The following is an 18959-nucleotide window of genomic DNA, read 5'->3' as shown; positions in this document are numbered from 1 at the left end:
GCAAACTGATCAATTAATTAACTGTTTGTGTTAAAGTTCTACTACTGCAGAGACTTATGTGTATCATGCAGATAGTTTGAATCACTGTAACAACAGTGCAAACGTTCAACATTGTGGAAAACTGATGCAATTAGAACCGCAGAGTTGAATTAGGAACATCTAAAGTGAGGTAGGCACACTGACTGGTGTGAGACCCTAGCACCTGCAGAAAACAGTGATGAAGCTTGTCAGACAGATCAGTGGCGAAGGCATGGGGCATGCAATGAGCTCCACCCTTTCCATGTTTGGAAACCATCCAGCATGCTTGCATGGATTGTGAAGGGGATTGTGAAGCCAAGGGACAGAGGTATATAAATCAACATTTCTGATTTTTATCCAGAAGATCACTCAAACTTTTGTATGCCACACATGAAACAATGCTTCCTTTTATCAGTGTAAAACGTCCTTTAGCCAAGGATTGGACAAACTAACATTGTCACCAGCCCACTCCACCAGGAGTACTATGCCATGTGCTGCACCGTTCCATGTAGATGAGATTGATTTAGATACCTGTGCTTCTATGAATGAGGTGGTATGGTGTGCAAAATAGCGACGGACTGTGGCCTGAATAATTACCGGGGACTGTGATTAATTGAAGCATTTTATCCATCACTTTTTTATATACTTTGGTGTGTAAGTTTAAGTGTGACAGGCATGCTCAGATGGGGGCCCTGCCCACACTGTGTCACTTGAATCAAGCTAACATAGCTAACGAGCACTAACTAGGGCGAAAACAGTTCTGGGTTGCTTGTATTCCAGTTGAGGGAGGCCCTGGCAGTTCGAGCTTGACTGTTCCCATTGGAGCAGGGTCAAGATTGATTTGCATATGGCTGGGTCCAAACTGAGGTGGCATGGTGTGCAAATAAATGATGGGCTGGATACGACATGAGTAATTACCAGTGGCTGAGATATACTTAGGTATTACATTCATCATGTTTTTGTATACTTAAGAATTAAAGGAACAACATGAACCTGTGATTTAAACCAGGAGAAATAACGAGATGTCTTTCAAGCGGCTGAATTGAACAATGTCAAATCTGAAAACCTTTGTCATTCCCAGTTTCCACACTTGACCAAATTGTGTGATTCTAGGCAAATCTCTCTCTTGTGTTTCACTATAATGTTGATCCATGTATAATACGGGGAACAACCATTACAACGCGGGTTTTACCACGCGTTGCTTTTACATCGCATGTATTACAACGCATGTGATGTTACAACGCGTGGTAAAACCACGCATACCATTACATCGCATATACCATTACATCGCATGCGCTTTTATAACGCATGCGATGTAATGTGTAATGGCGGCGGAGGCGGGGGCGGCTACTCACAACGACGTGAACTCAGCAGGAAGGAGGAAGCAGGATCCGTAGGCGACGTTGGAGAGGAGACAGGTAAGGGGTTTTGTGCATGGGGTGGGGGTTACCTATGTAGGGTTTAGGGCAGTTACAAAGTAGTGTGGTAATGTTTGTTTGTGTTTTTTTAAAACGTTTTAGTGTGTGTTGTGGTGTTGTGTTTATTTAGTGTAGTGTATTAGGGAGGGTAGTGTAGTGTTTATGTAGTGTAGTGATTTAGGTTTTAGGGTAGTGTAGTGTTGTAGTGTATGTTTATTGTAGTGTATTAGGGTTTAGGGTAGTGATGGGGTGGGAGTAGTGTGGGTATCGTAGTAGTGTTTTAGGGTTTAGGCTAGTGTAGGGGTGGGAGTAGTGTGGGTAGCGTAGTAGTGTTTTAGGGTTTAGGGTAGTGTAGGGGTGGGAGTAGTGTGGGTAGCGTAGTAGTGTTTTAGGGTTTAGGCTAGTGTAGGGGTGGGAGTAGTGTGGGTAGCGTAGTAGTGTTTTAGGGTTTAGGGTAGTGTAAGGGTGGGAGTAGTGTGGGTAGCATAGTAGTGTTTTAGGGTTTAGGGTAGTGTAAGGGTGGGAGTAGTGTGGGTAGCGTAGTAGTGTTTTAGGGTTTAGGGTAGTGTAGGGGTGGGAGTAGTGTGGGTAGCGTAGTAGTGTTTTAGGGTTTAGGGTAGTGTAGGGGTGGGAGTAGTGTGGGTAGCGTAGTAGTGTTTTAGGGTTTAGGCTAGTGTAGGGGTGGGAGTAGTGTGGGTAGCGTAGTAGTGTTGTAGGGTTTAGGGTAGTGTAGGGGTGGGAGTAGTGTGGGTAGCGTAGTAGTGTTTTAGGGTTTAGGCTAGTGTAGGGGTGGGAGTAGTGTGGGTAGCGTAGTAGTGTTTTAGGGTTTAGGGTAGTGTAAGGGTGGGAGTAGTGTGGGTAGCATAGTAGTGTTTTAGGGTTTAGGGTAGTGTAAGGGTGGGAGTAGTGTGGGTAGTGTAGTAGTGTTTTAGGGTTTAGGGTAGTGTAGGGGTGGGAGTAGTGTGGGTTGCGTAGTAGTGTTTTAGGGTTTAGGGTAGTGTAGGGGTGGGAGTAGTGTGGGTAGCGTAGTAGTGTTTTAGGGTTTAGGGTAGTGTAGGGGTGGGAGTAGTGTGGGTAGCGTAGTAGTGTTTTAGGGTTTAGGGTAGTGTAAGGGTGGGAGTAGTGTGGGTAGCGTAGTAGTGTTTTAGGGTAGTGTAGGCTTGGGAGTAGTGTGGGTAGCGTAGTAGTGTTTTAGGGTTTAGGGTAGTGTAGGGGTGGGAGTAGTGTGGGTAGCTAGTAGTGTTTTAGGGTAGTGTAAGGGTGGGAGTAGTGTGGGTAGCGTAGTAGTGTTTTAGGGTTTAGGGTAGTGTAGGGGTGGGAGTAGTGTGGGTAGCGTAGTAGTGTTTTAGGGTTTAGGGTAGTGTAGGGGTGGGAATAGTGTGGGTAGCGTAGTAGTGTTTTAGGGTTTAGGGTAGTGTAAGGGTGGGAGTAGTGTGGGTAGCGTAGTAGTGTTTTAGGGTTTAGGGTAGTGTAGGGGTGGGAGTAGTGTGGGTAGCGTAGTAGTGTTTTAGGGTTTAGGGTAGTGTAGGGGTGGGAGTAGTGTGGGTAGCGTAGTAGTGTTTTAGGGTTTAGGGTAGTGTAAGGGTGGGAGTAGTGTGGGTAGTGTGGGTAGTGTAGTAATGTTTTTGGGTTGGGGTAGTGTAAGGGTGGGAGTAGTTTGTTGTGTAGGTGTAGGGATAGAGATGTAACTTACCTTGCATACTTTTACCATAAGTATAGCTTTACCACGCATGCCTTTGCGTTGTAATGGCATGCGTGGTAAAAGCATACTCGTGGTAAAAGTATGCGATGTAATGGCATGCGATGTCATTGTCATCACGTTGTAATGGTATGCGTGGTATTAGAATGCGATGTAATGACATACATCCGTATAATACACATCTAGGCTACCTATAGGGTGCTCATGGCAATTGACTTACCTTTAGGGGCCAGATGTGCAATGCATTTTTCCGGTCGCAAATGGGCCATTTGCGACAGGAATTATTTTTTTTCTTGTTCAAAATTAAAAGCCAAACTCAATTTGCATTTGCGATTCACTATTTGGAAGGGGTGTATTTTGGGCATCCATTCCAAATACTAAATTGGTATGGTATGTATTACTGTTTTGCGACCGAATTAAGGTTGCAAAACAGTAATACTTTACCACCATTTTCAAAGTGCTGGTACCCTATTTGCAAATGGGTAGGGCCGCCCTTGGTACCCCTTTCCCTTTTGGGAATGTTGGAAACAAACATGCTTTTTAATAGAAGGCAGTGGTCCCGCGGACCCAAAATGAAACTTCAAAGTTTCATTTTTTCTTTATGAACACATCCAGTTTTCCTTTAAGGAAAGCAGGCTGCATTTAAAAAAAAAAAAAAAGTTACGGAGAAGCAATTACAGACATGGTGATATGCTGACCTCAGCAGACCACCATACTTGTAATGGCTGTGATTCCTAATGGGTCGAAATTGTAACCTACCTCATTAATATTCATGAGGTAGGTCAATTTGCGACCCACCAGGAATACCTAAATTAAGAAATAAGCATGTCATACATTTAGAATACTGATTACCAAATAGCGATTCAGAAAAAAAATCACTATTTGGGAATCGTTATTCTAAAGGTATAGACACCTTTTCCTTAGTTCATTAATAGCATTGTTATTAGAACAGCAATGGCATGACATTTTCTAAGCTCCCAACAAATTTGAGCTTTCACTTTTAGTAAATGCCTTTCAATACAGTAATAAAGCTGAAATACGATGGTGAAACATTTCTGCATTTTAAATATATGCCATTTTTAGGTTTCGCCTGTGGAAAGCTGCGCAAGCAGCGTTTCGCGCAGGCGAAATCTAATGACTTACACTGTGTGGCTTTGTCCCGACCTCTCTTTCCATTGGCTAGCTCCATAAATGGAGACTAGCCATTGGAAGAGAGATCTGCTCGTCATTCTGCGAGCAGATTCGTGGGCGTTCCTGCGATTTTTAGGCTTTCCGCCACGTCATGCGGCGGTGGGCGGATGTAATTTTTTTTTCCAGGCCGGCATCCTTCGTCACACCAGCCTGCTCGCTCTCCCTGTGAGGACGCAGACCCGACCCGCTCCCTACTCCGAGCAGGGGTGGGCTGCGCCATTTCACTTTTCTTGCAGGTAAGCGGCATTTTTTAGTTTTTTTTCTTATCCCGTTCCCGCCCCCCTCCCGCTGTCCGTGTGCCTGTTAACCTGCCCCCCTCCCGCTGTCTGTGTGCCCGTTCCCGCCCCCTCCCGCTGTCCGTGTGCCCGTTCACGCCCCCTCCCCCGTCCGTGTGCCCGTGCTTCTTGTTTAGTATTTGTTTTCATATTACTTTAGTTTTACATAGCGCAAACGTTCATTTCAGTATGGTAATATTTTGCAACCATTTCTTGCTGCCGGACTCCATTTTCTCTGAACCGTAAATAATATACATTTTCGCTGAAAGAGATAAGCTGAGTTTGTAAACAGCTTGACGAGCCTCTGTCGCGCCGCGAAGCCCAGCCTGAACCAAAAACCTCTGGGACAAGTGGTGGCAGAGACAGGGTATAAGTGGCATCAGATTCTATCTGAAACGCCGGGGGCCTAGGCTGTGTGGAGGGGTGCTTTCAGAGCCTCAGACGGTCCTTGCATGTACACATTGTCCGGGGTGGGGGAGTACGTAGCCCCCCTGTGAGGAGTGGACGCCCTCCGCCTGGTACAGCAGCATGCGTCCTTGTCGCCAGGAAGGCCTGTGTGTGTGTTGCTAAGTGTGGGAAAGGCGCCTTGTCAATATTGTCTCCGGGCCACAGACCCGCTGTGGCTTTGTTCTCGTCTAGCCCCACGGAAGCTCCCTTCCTGCCTGACTTTGTGAGTAAACACGCAGACCTGCCCGAGGCTCTGCCCAGCCCAGCCTCTCTGCTGATGGGGGATTTGTATCTCTTGTGAAAGCAGCAACACCCACACCTGCTGGATGCAGGAGGACGGGAGCCGACAGAATCGAGAGTGGCGACGACCACGAGAGGGGATTGTGCCAGCCTGTGATAGGTCTGCTCAGCTATAGCGCTGTGGTGCCCGGTGCGATCGTGTTGGCTATTGACATTGTAAATGACAATGCCATTTATTTATCTGTTTTCAAAACCAACACATAAATAAACAATTTGTCATTTGCAATGCCAATAGCTCTAACTTTGTCAAAGGCAAAACCGTTGCATTGTAAATGCTTGTTTGAATTGTGAAGTGACTTTGCATATTGTGTTACATAAATTACTTGCCAGTTTCTTGGCTCAGCTTCTGCAAAGGCTCTCCCTGTTAATTTGTTGGCTCGCCCACTTCCAAACAAGCTAGCATCTGAAAGCAAGACTGGGGCTTGGGTAATTGCAGCAGTATCATTATAAATCACAAACAGTATGGTGTCTGACTAAATGGGGATGGATTTCTTATCCTATTCAAGCCCTACAGGCAAATGAGGAAACTAGTTGTTTCTGGGTGAGGAAGCCTCATCCACATTATGTGTCATGCTTCATGACTGGCAACCTCTGGACATGCTGGGAAAAACCACAGGGTGGATAAGAGGCAGGTTTGAAACTGTTTTCCAGCCTTGCTAATGCCCTGCAAATGACCCAGTGCTGGAATTGAAAAAAACTCATTCTAGAAACCCATAAATAGGGGATCATGATGGGGCAATGAAATGGGGGTGGAGTCACTAGGAGCGGAGTCATGGAAAGTATTCTGACAGTCAACTTATACATTTATTTATTTTTAAAAATCTACCACAAAGAAATTGGACACAAAGAGAAACATGGTAGTAAATCTCTTCTGGCTTAATTGGTTGCCAATGCCGAATTTTAGAATCTGGGGTTAAACCACCTGCTGCAGAGATCTTTATGCACCAAGTAAATCTCAGGGAATAATAATGATAAGATTATTATGGTGGTTAATTTATTTGCTGGAGAGACCTGTGTTTTGTCTAGTCATAGTCTTGCTTCAAAGTAGCATGAAGCAGTGCTTCCCAAACTCTTTAGAACCACAACCCATTTTTCAGAACGACAAACTTCTGAAATCCACCTAGATTTAAATGACCTGAGGCGGAGACTTTTTTTGTGTCACTAATGCATTGTGTGGTAACGCACTGTCATTTACAGACAGCACATTTTCCATTGAAATGGTCACCTAATTTGCGCCGAGATACAGTATAGTGAGGAAAATATATGGAGCACAAATGAATATGTGTGGACTCGGTTTCAGTGACTAATTATTTTTGTGCATCAACAAGTAAAGTGTTCTTGATTTGTTTTGATGCTATGAACATTTTTGTTAGGATGACGTTGGAAAAGCAAAACAATTTACTTCAATTTTGCTTTCCTAACTCCTAAATGTGTACAGTTCATATAAAGGGATTTTCATTTTGTTGTGTGTTACAAAACAAATGACAACCTTTCCTTTCACACACCTGTGCACCAGCAGGATTGTAACATGATTCACTTTACTTTACTTTCACTGATTACAAAATGAGAGGAGTTTGTAAATATCTATCATAATGTTAAAATACAAACAGTAATTTGTCAGAAGACAGAGCCTGACATTTGACCTCTGTCTTTGAAGCAAGACAAATGTGGCAAGATAAATCCAGGATTTAAAGGCATCTTTATTTATTATCTCCATGACCCACCAATAGGCCAAGGGTCATGGAGATCATAGGCCAAGGGTCCACAGGTTGGGAAGCACTAGTATTGAGGGTTTATTGTGTCTTCGGCAAAGCACATTGTGTAACATGTAGATGAACCAATGTTATGTTATGCAGATAGGTAAGTTGGATAATGCAGATGCACCTCTGTGATGTCGGCTGTGGGGCAAGGGGCTGTCCAGTCTTAGACTGGCTGGCAAGCATTCAATAGGGCTCTATTCCAGATTTATATTGTTGTTACCAGAAAAGTGTTAAACCTTTGGCCAGATTCTGCTCTTCTGTTGATCTCATTATGCCCTTTGGTGCCCTCCTTTCTTTCACCAGACCAGGGTGGAAAATGGTTTGTGGCTAAGGCTGCAGTATGTCTGTAATGTTCTGCTACTCACTTGTTTCTACAGCACCAAAAGATTCAGTGACCAACTTCTGTGTAGATGTATCCAATTTGCATGTAATCAAGTGCTTTTCTTTTGCCCATGATTCTTTTGTTAAGACACATATTCCCCTCTGTTTCTTTCCCATGTCATCTCAAGCAGTGTTTCAGATGGTACACTCCTAATAGAATCCCTCGCTCCCTTGGAACGAAGACTGAGGTAGTGCCTACATTCAAATGAGCTAACTGGGGGGTGGGGGATGGGTAGAAGCTTTGTTGCCTGCACGGTCAGGGCCTGGAATGAACTCCCTTTGACTTAAGTCTGTCTTAAGTCTGTCCCCAGTTTGTCTTAAGTTTGTCTTAAGTCTGTCTTAAGTCAAACTTAAGTCAAACTTAAGTCAAACTTAAGACAAAATCCTAACTTTACTACTACTAAATGCCTTCTGTGAATACCAAAAGCAGTAAGTTTAGGATTTTGGCTTAAGTTAGTTCTGTGAATCGGGCCCGTTGTCTTTTAGGAAAGCACTGAAAAATTGGCTCTTTAACAACTAGTCTAACTCCGTTATTTAATTTTCCGTCCACTAATTTCGTCCAAGCTAGCACCAGGACATTTTCGGGTAACCATGGCACTCTAAATTTATATAAGATAACATATCTTGTCCTTACTGCATAGAATGGCCTGAATGGCTGAAATTGCTATTAGCCTTGGGGTGCACACTGTTGGTCAGGTAGCTGCCCAGAGACCCACAATAACCTAGAATGGTAAAGATGGAGATATGCACTTGGATAGAAGATAGGAAGCGACACCCCTTGCATTGCTTTGATTGGCTGAACGCTTTGGGGTACATGACACACAGGCTCAACAATCGCTGCCTTCTCATAACAGGCTCAGCATAAGAAAGGAGCCTATCTCAGCATCCACAGAAATCAAGTACTTAATGTCCAATGAACAGGAAACCAAGCATATTTCTGCTTGGCCAACTTCATGGAGGATAAATCTAGAACAAAAAAAGTGTGGAAGAGCCTATAGAGTAGCCCACACAGCTGGACCTAAGGTTACCCTGACTGGTACTTGTGTAAAGAACCCAGCAGATGGAGTCTCAGCTCTGGTGGAATGGCCGTGGACATTGTCAGAGGAAGAAGAGGTTTGGAGGTACAGCAGTATTAGATGCAGAACATGCTTCAACATCCCATTTCAGTCAGTATGGCCCATGAAGATTAAGCTCTTACCAAGAAAAAATCTGAGTGCGTTGAAGGTTGGGGTTATGCAGTAGGAAAAAAGGCATGTGGACAAGGAAAAAGGAGAGATGTCCACACTAAACTGAACAGCAGTCAACACATTTGTGTTAATGTTGGAGTATGTCCTTAGGGCCACTTTTTTCCCCAAGGACTGCTGGTGTGTGGCTCAGAGGTACACATGATCTGAACTCATCTATGTATATGGCAGAAGTGATTGACACAATTAAAAGTTTGTCTTTTCAAGAAAGGAGTCTATTTTCACATGAATCCTTCAGGTCAGAAGGTTTATGCATGAGGCAGGATAGGACAGAATAGAAGTCACACTCGGTAGTAAGCCTTGTCATATGGAAACAGATGAAGGAGGTCCATACAAAGGTATTTTACTACCTTGTTGGATAAGGAAAAAGATTTCCTTCGGCTATTCTTGCTTGCACATACGAGTTTTATATAATAGGGGGCCTATTTACGAATTGGCTGACGTTGCGTTTGCACAGCACAACATGGTACATGCATGATGCAAACCTTAAATAAGATTTATGAAGCCACGTAAGGCCACCTTCCATGGCCTTGAGTGGCTCCATAAATCTGGAGTAAGGTAACACAGTGCAAGTTATTGCGTTGCCTTACTCTGCCCTGGCATGGCGTTCCATGGGCATGATGTTGGTGTTCCCACACAACTCCCATAGTTTTTGACGCATTACCAGATTTACCAGAACTGGTAGACCTGGGAATGCTCCATATAGATACGACTTCCCAAGAGAGGCGTAACGAGGAGAAACATGTTTATTTTGCGTCTTTACTTCCTCTTTCTATGTGTGCTGCACTCTGTACTCTGTACAACTCCCGGCTGCCGAAGTTATTCAAATATTTAACTATCCCTAAACAAACCATATCATGCTCCTCATTTAATAAAACACATGCATTCAATTCTTGCAGGAATACTACATAGGGGCCTATTTACGAGCAATTTGTGCCACGTTGCACCATGCAACTATACTGCAATGGTGTCTTTGTTGTAAGTAGGATTGTTTTTGTGTAGGAAGGGACACTTTCCTGCACAAAAACAATCCTGAGAGGCATTTTCCTCTTTCTAGGGGAAGTACGAGGAGAAATGAAGACATTTCTCCTCGTTCCTTCTCACCTGGGGTGCTGTAGCATTTTGACGCATTCCCCGGTTTATCAGTGTTGGTAGATCGGAGAATGTGCCAAAAAACCCACTCTCCACCCAGGGAACGCCTTCCCAGGGTAGAGTAACACAATGCAGCAATTTGCGCTACATTGCGTTACTCTGGATTTATCATGTCATGCAGGGCCACGCAAGGTGGTCTTGCTTGGCTTGATAAATGCAATGCAGGTTTTGCATCGCCCTTCCACCCGCTTGCTTGGTACAAAGGCAGCGCAAAAGTGCCCTGAAATGTTCTCCAAAAGGGTGGTGGGAGTCAGTAGCGGTCAGTGGTGGGAGTAGCTGCCGGGCGGTGACGTGGGGAGGGAGAGGGGCAGGGTGGGGGGTAGTAATCTATGGATTACAGAGGATTACAGGTAAATAAACATATAAATAAATAAAACGAATTTTGTTGCGTGCACTGCATCGCATTTGGGGATACAATGCGTGCAAAGAAATTCGTTTTATTTATTTATATGTTTACTTACCTGTAATCCTCCGTAATCCATAGATTTCTACCCCCCACCCTGCCCCTCCCCCTTCCCACATCGCTGCCCGGCAGCTACTCCAACCACCGACCGCTACTGGTGGGAGTACCATCATGTATGTGTCCAAAATACTCTCACCCAGATTTACAAGCCCCCTGCGCCACTTTTGCGTCAGTTTTAACATGGGGAAAGTGACGCAAAAGAGGCGCAAGGGGCTTGTAAATCTGCCCCTCTGTATTTAATCATTACAGCTTCCAAAGAGAGTTAGGGTAAGAATTTAGAGCAACTTCTAAAATATCCAGGTTACCAGAAGAGACGACACAATTAATCTGTTAATCCCTCAGTAACCATGCACTCAAGGTAAGGGACTGCAAGAAGAAATGAAGGTTCATCACACAGCCTCTTGAAAGACGTCTAGTAGTTGTAGAAGTATTTTGAACGGTTTTGTAGTAGGCAAAGGAGAACAGAGAATCAGCACTGAGAATCAAAGATAGGGCAGTACCAATCAACCAAATCTGAACTTCTGGTGGAACCTTGGAATTAGAGAGTGGAAGAGAAATGCATAAAAACGCCCCCTCGCAAGCTGATCATTAGGACTTCTTCAAACACGTCCTAACCTCTAACCGTCACTCCATTAGAGGACCAGAACACAAAAGATCTAATGAACAGGACATAGTAGCTGTGGTGATCAAACACTCTAGTTTATATTTGTGTGCAGATATGTCAATCCATATCACCAGATCTCCATGGCAGCCATGCTGCAGCACTGCTCAAAACTCTGACGTAGCTGATCAAGGTAGTGATCAGGGCACAGAGAGGGCTACCAAGTTGTCACCAACTACTGTTGGCGCCTGAACACTCGCACTGTGGCAGCGCCGTTGCCTCTGACTGTGAGTAGAGAGAGATCTTGCAACCTTCCTGAACATGAGTATCCTAAGGTGATTAGAACATTTTATCACTGTTTCTTGGGGAAACCAAACCACATGATTCTGTAGAAATCTGCATTATGTATGGGATTTGTGTCTGCACTTTCTTTGGGGTCATGTGAAGATGCTCTACCTTGGAGACGGATTGCAGCCTTTGTATAGTCTGTCTTTGTTATCTCATATGGGGGTCAGTGGAGAGTGTGCATGTCTGTAGTGCAGCAATATGGGGTTCCTATTGGCTAAGTCTCTTTGCAGTGTTCATTCATGGAGGAGAGAATCACAATCCCATAGCAATAGCATCTTGATGCCACACCTGGGATCTTGGGCGCGTGATGCTACACCTACACATGGTCTTATGTTTTATCGTGGTGTATCTGAGTGAAGTTCCACTTTGTGCAACGTCAAAGCAAGACTTTTGCTGCGACTACTGTGCAGCTTGATGGGCGGTCTGTGTCTGGTATCCTGAAAAGGTCCAGGAACAGTTAGGATATCTTGGGGGGAGATGTGATGAATGCTGAACATTTACACAGCAATGGGAATCACTGGAAGTGCCACTTGACCTACGGGTGAGTGCCTTGTTAGTTGATGGCGCAGGAATAGACAGAGCGTCTGTTCAAATTACAGCTGCAGCCATTCATTTGCATACTAGCCTGTATTTTTATGTTTCACACAATTTCTGGATTTTGCTGCGCTTGGGCATAATCCATGTTATTTTTATCTATTCTGTTTTTGTATTTTTGTTTGTTATTTTGAGCTGGTGTGTTACTATGTTACATTATCAGGTATCACTGTAATCTATTCCCATCAAGCTGGTACAAAGTATGCTTCACGTGCCAATGTTTCTGCCAACATCGGGGAAACTGTGTTTGTTTTGGCTGCAGCGGAGAAGGGAGCTGGAGAAATATGCAAGTGTGAGTAGAGCGAGAAATTCACAGCATTCATGAACCAGATCATATCATTGCACAAATAGGGTATAGAGAGAGGGTGATATGCACTGGCCTGCCAGAGGTCAATGTGGTTGGCAGAAAGTGAGGCGTGAGAGCTCTATGAACTGCTATGAACAAAACTGGAGGAACATTTTGCTCCATGACTGACATTTTCTATGAAGACAAACTTTTTCATGCATGTGCATTTTATGTATGCAGCATCATTCCCAGTCTGACTATGCAGTTGTTGATCAGACATTAGTTGATTAGGCGTACCAACAGGGGACATTCCAGTCTAATTGAATTGGCTTTACTCATAATTTAGTAAAATAAATAGCTATCACACAGGGAATAGAGCACTTAGAAAACTGTGGGGTTATTTACAAGAAACTGATGCATCTGTATAGTTTCCCTGTGCCCGACTGTGAAACCGTTGCGCCACCATGGATGCGCCGTATTTACACCATGGCGCAAGGATTGACAGATGCGTCAGAAATTTTGATGCATCTGTCGGTGCATAAGTCACACATTGCTGGAGTTGTGTGCAAGCACGACGCAACTCCCGCAATGCATTAGGAGGCCCATTTCTAATACACTGTGTCACTCCTCATCTCCCTAGATGCCTCAAGTTGTAAATTGGCCTCAACTTGGTGAATTCTTTACGCCGCGTCACAAAAAGTGACGCAATGGCAGCACAAAAGTGTCGCAAGGTGCTTGTAAATCTGCCCCTGTATGAGAGAGCAAAGAGGCGTGAAAGAATAAGTAAATGTGCAAGGTCGTAGCTGCTGCAGTTTAGGTTGCATTCCACTTCAGCAGATGCCAACAGATTGCTACATGGTAGCTACAAGAGGCTTAGCAGTTCAGGTCTATAATGATTCCAATAATCTGCACAAAGGATGTGGCCACAGAGACCATTTTGTGTGGGTTTTGAAGGATAAATGCATTTTGTGGAAGCAATAGAAAGTTTTACAAATTGATCAAAATGAGGCGCTATAACTATTCCTTGCACAGTAATTCTAAAATTGGTGAGCTTCATGTAGGCGCAGGACATTCAGGTCTGGATGATAGATAGATAGTCAGATAGACAGAAAGATCGAAGGATAGATATATAGATAGGTACATAGATAGATAGATAGATAGATAGATAGATAGATAGATAGATAGATAGATAGATAGATAGATAGATAGATAGATAGATAGATAGATAGATAGATAGATAGATATAGTCTTTTTGTATGGATAATAAGCACATTAGAAAAGTATAAATCAAACTTTCTGATAGGTAATTAAAACTAAAACAATATTCTGGGCAGGATAAGATGTAGTCTGTTTAATTTTGTTTGTGGTTGTAGTTCTATTGCAGTTTATTTGTATTAAACCTATTGTTGACTGCTTGGCTAACATCACTTTTAAATATTTCACAATGCCACTGGCCAGTTGCATCTCACGGATTAAACATTCCTCTAAACCCCAGGTCCTTCCCAACCTCGTCCCATTCATTACAAGTGGAGATAACCATCTCCCAAACAGAAAAAAGAACTAAGGAATGCTGGGATACCTACCCCACCCACTCCCACTTTATGTGGACAATTTCTATACTGGACTAGAGCTGCTCAGTGAGCTGTACAAAGCTTGCACCATGGCCTGTGATATAGTTTGTTGTTGCCACAAAGGATTCCTGCAGGAGCTTGTTTGTAATTAGCTTCAGAAATCCCAGAGCACAGCATAGCATTCCAACGAACTGCTCACAGTCAAGTTTTTGGATAGGTGTAATGTGTACGTGCTCACTACAATTCAGGCTCATCTGTATACTTGATTACAGCAAGTACATGGGTGGCGTCGATAACAATGACCAGGTTCTTCAGCCAAACAACGCAAGTCGTAAAACTCACACTTGGTATAAGAAACTGTTTACCTACCTGATTGAGATGGCAACATACGTATGTTGTTTATCATCAGACAACCACAGAAAGACTCATGTCTTTCCTTAACTTTTTTTTGTCTGTCATTGAAAGTCTTACTGCTACAGAAGCAACAGCCTCCAGTTTATATGCTCTGAGGATGTGGAATGGCTGCAGGATTAACACTTTGCCGATTGCATTCCTACAACACCTAAAAACACTCAACCATGTTGTCGTTGTAAAGTCTGCTCTAAGCAACAAAAGAGGCAATAGAGTCGTATTTACTGTGCCCAGTACCCATCTCACCCAGCCCTGTGTTTTCCTAATTGCTTATATTGTACCATACAAAACTGAAGTATTGGGAAATTGACTGAGGTGGAGCTGCCATTACGTAAACGTTTCCATGGCTGTGCAAGAATACCTATCTTCCATTGGCCACTGCTTCACTAGGCAAGCACCTGTAGAATGTATGTGCTTCTACTTGAGGAAATCACGGGGTGCTTGCCTAGTGAAGCAGTGGCCAATGGAAGATAGGTATTCTTGCACAGCCATGGAAAAGTTTACGTAATGGCAGCTCCACCTGAGTCAATTTCCCAATGCTTCATTTTGTATGGTACGACTTTATTGCCTCTACTTGAAGAAATCACTTATGACCTGCTCAACACTTATATGCCGTCAGAACGTGGTTGGTGTTCTGCCATATAGCCAAAGACTCAATACTGGTTCATGTTTCACCACAGGTAGGAAAATGTACCAGCATAAGGTGACATACCACCAACATTGTCCCAGGCAGGTCGCGAGGTAGGAGCCAGTGAAAGGGAAAGTTAACCCATTCCTACCTTGCACCAACACGAATCACAAAAAGTACCAATAAGGTTAAGACTAGGGTTGCAGCTCAGTAAAACCTGTTCCCCTTTTGGTAGTTATGAGAGGCGTCTTCTTTAATGATGGTTTTCATCTGGCAAGCATATCCCTAACTCATGCAGTCCAGAGGGATCTGAAGGTGTAAACAGAAAATACTGGGCCTTCTGGGAGTATCCGGACACACTCTGAATGTAGACTGCGTAATAACATAATCAGAGTCGTCTCTGTGGTACACGACCCTGCCCTGAGGGAGTTCCTTTGCGCTCCTCCAAGACAGGTCAGCTAGGACAAAAGCAAAACATTGAGCTGGCCGAGCACGTGCACGTGTTAAAGGACTCAAGGGGCAGCCTCTTACCTCATACTGGGACGCACGTGACGTTCTGCTGAGATATTTAAAGTATACATCACAGCAGTGAACAAAAAGGCCCCCTTTAGGACTGCACCTACAGAAGGGTGCCCTTGAGCCGGTGCTTCAGCAGAACTGGAAAGCACATACCGAGAAGCCCGGGGCACATTGGCAGGCACATTTCCAGGGACTGTTCATCCCCCCGGGACTGGCATGTAATCATGAAACAGAATATTCCGAGTGGCGTGTGCAGCCAGTTCTGTTTAACCACCGGCGAAATTACAGGTGCGTGCTAAGGGTACAGTGGACTTTAAGGGAAATACCTCATTTTTGTTGAACACCTGTTTGCCTCTTCAACGCGTCCAGTAGGGGCCTGGAATCCTTTATTTATTAGAGTATAAAAATAAACCAGAACTCACATGTCGATCTCGACTTCCAAATGAGAAGTGTGTGACGTAGCTGCGGGTAATTTAAATACTTCGACATCGCAGACAGACAGACGGGCTGCTTGTGTGACCCCTGAAACCCTCAACAGTGCCCGGGAGAGGTCATCGAGGCTAGCCCTGCCACTGGTCCTCAAACGCTCGCCTTCAAGCTACTCTAAATAATAGCTCTCGATGGCAAAGCCAATAGGCCTAGCTGTGTATGTCTTTCGTGAACATATTGCTTTGTACTGATGAAGGTAAGCCTTCGGAGGTGAAGGGTTGGGAAAGTGTCTCCAGTGACAAAGACACACACAGTCTATGTGTATTTGTATCTGGCAGGGTGGTGCTTCCAAGGTGCCCAGGAGTATATCACAGAATCTTGGGCATTGCTACAGGATATATCCCGTTCTACCTTGATTAAGGAATGAAGATTCCGAAACGTGTCAGGCGGATTGTGAGGATTGTCAAAGTGCTTGTTGCTGTTTGATGGATAATAAAGACTTTCTTTGAAGTCTGCTGTGGCTGAGTGCGCCCTCATTTGCTGAGCAAACTGTTTATGGTGGAGGGCTGCACCACCCTCACAATGCCAGAGAGGCCACGAGGCTCGGAATTATGTCGACGCCAACAGTGGAGCTACAGTGCCTTTGGATGCCAAACAAACGCGCACTTTGCGACCCATCAGAGGGTTGTTTCAAGATTTGTTTATTCTGCCTTGAATCATATTTGGGCTGAAATGCGGACTGTGTGGCACGGGAAACGGCCTTTACAACGAAGCCGTTTCCCCGAAATCTTTAACCACGCATGCAGTACAACGCATGCGTGGTTACCACTAATAGCTTTACCACGCATACCTTTACTACGATGTTTGTAGTAAAGACATATGTGGTAAAGGTAAAAAGAAAAAAAGGGGGGCTTGGGGGGGTCTCCCCCCCAAATAAAACAACTCACCATATGTCACGTCGGCGTCAGCGTCGTTTAAGAGAAATCGGAAAAAAATGCCGTTTTCTCTTAACGACGTATGACGTCACCACGCATTTATTCGAGGAAAAGTTTATCCGTGGTAAACGAATTCCATTGTAACGCATGCGTGGTAAAGGCATGCGTTGCAACGGAATTCGTTGTATCATCATATATTCGTGTGGCACACTACAAATCCCATCAGGCAACGGGACAACTCATTCGAGGGGCCCAATGGAGGGCAAGTATTTAAACCAGGTGTGCCAGTAGTAGCGCAAACTTTGCAAGCATAGCCTATGATTAAGGAATGAAGATTCCAAAACGCGTCAGGCGGATTGTGAGGATTGTCAAAGTGTGTGTTGCTGTTTGATGGATAGTAAATACTTTCTTTGAAGTCTGCTGCAACTGAGTGCGCCCTCATTTGCTGAGCAAACTGTTTATGATGTATATATATAACTCCACATGCCTGCCATTCTATCAAGACATACTCTAGCATGCTCAGGATCGCTAAAAGACGATTTATTGGCACAAACAACCGGTAACGCATTGCAGCAACCGCAGCTGCCTTTTTCAAACCTGATACATATATATATATCCACCTCCAACCTCCGACCTTGAGCCCCCAACCTCAACAGGGCGGTCTCGGCGCGCGGGGACCGGAGCACCTCGCTTAACATCCACAGAAACCTCTTTTGTGAGAACAAAAGAAGAGCGCCGAAACCAGACTCTGCAAACATGCGCTTTTATTCACGAAAACCTCACAGTGGCAGCATGGAAATCCTTACGTGTTTCAACTCATGTAGAGTGTTGGTCACAGGTGAGCCTTCAGGATAATTGAGGGTGTGACATTCCTCGTGCCCCCTTTAACAAGTATTGATTATTTCAGTGAAATTGCAGGCTGAAGGATCTTTTTTCATTTTTCAATTTTCCACATGTTCACAAAAACGGCTCCATATTGTCATGCAAACCCTGATTATTGCATTTCTCCAGCATTTGTTTTTGAAGTCCATCACAAACTAACATGCGTCAGTTCATTTTATATATGTTCAAGAAACGCTGTGTTGCAACCAACACAAAATGGCTCGCAATCCAAGATGTGAGTTCCACAATGGTTTATTCAGCAGGCTGGCATGTTTTGGCCTGTCGGTCTTTGTGAAATAATAGTGAAAGATGCCCCAATTCCCTTAAAACCAATACATCACCATCAAGACAGTGAAATTACTTACATATATTACTCGTAGCATTGCATATGTTACTGGCATTTCATAATCATGCCGATTATATAGGTTCAAGACTCCTTAAGGGCAATCAAAGTATCATGGGAAAACAATTTGTTTTTACAGATCAGGGGGGTTAGAAACCGCAAGTTTAATTTGGAGAGTAATTAATATTTTAAATAGATATATATAAATATATATATAAAAAGTTAAATAAATATATATATATATTAATTAATATATTTTTGTTATTGAATTGTTTATATATTTTATCTTTTATGGTTTTATTGTGTATGTATTATATATTATATCTATACACACACACACACATATAAATAAATATATATATATTTATATATATATATATATATATATATATATATATATTACCTACTGGCGGTCGCCAGTCGGTAGTTATAGTTAGGACCTAGTTTCCATAGGAAATCCGCAACATTCTATTGGGAATAACTTTGGCCTTGATGGACGGAATTGGCTGAATTTCTCCAAGAAAATGGCCAGCTCCGCTCCGCTCCTTCCCTGAAAGTTTGGGGGGGATTCGTCAAGCGGGGGCCGAGATAAAAGGGGGTCCCAAAACATGTTTTCTCCATGTTAATTTCCATGGGGCGGTTGGACTCACTTTTAGCCCGAGCGGCTGAATGGATTTCCACCAAACTTAGCAAAATTGTAGGGACTGGTAGCCCGATGTGCCTTTTGCTATGTCTCAAGATATGTGCTCCAGTGGATTTTGAGTAATTTAGGTTCAAAAATATATATATATCTATAAGCGCGCCCCGGTACGCGCACCGGGGCGCGTACCAGCGCGCTACGCGAGTTCGCGACCGGAAAGCTGATTGGCTCTCGGTTGTCTGTCAACATTCCAAACAGTCCTGAGTGGCCACCATCTTGTATCTCGGTAGGATCGGGCGGTATTCATTGTCAATATCCATGCATGAGTTGGCTGGATGCCGTCACTCCATGTCTGTGGTCTACAGGGAAAACAGTGGAGCAAGAGCTGCAGAATTATACCAAGAGTTACCATGAGTAACTAGTT

The 18959-nt window shown here is 43.9% G+C and overlaps 1 protein-coding gene across 1 annotated transcript in view; it reads right to left on the bottom strand.

The window, feature by feature from the left end:
• The window catches only part of SLCO5A1 (solute carrier organic anion transporter family member 5A1), a 373416-nt gene that overhangs the window by 152059 nt on the left and 202398 nt on the right, over window positions 1–18959 (bottom strand). The window lies entirely within an intron of this gene.

This window comes from Lissotriton helveticus, chromosome 4_1 (genome assembly GCF_964261635.1).
Source record: "Lissotriton helveticus chromosome 4_1, aLisHel1.1, whole genome shotgun sequence".
Classification (NCBI taxonomy): Eukaryota; Metazoa; Chordata; class Amphibia; order Caudata; family Salamandridae; genus Lissotriton; species Lissotriton helveticus.
The sequence above is the reverse complement of the archived record's forward strand: the minus strand, read 5'-3'. Positions and strand labels throughout refer to the sequence as shown.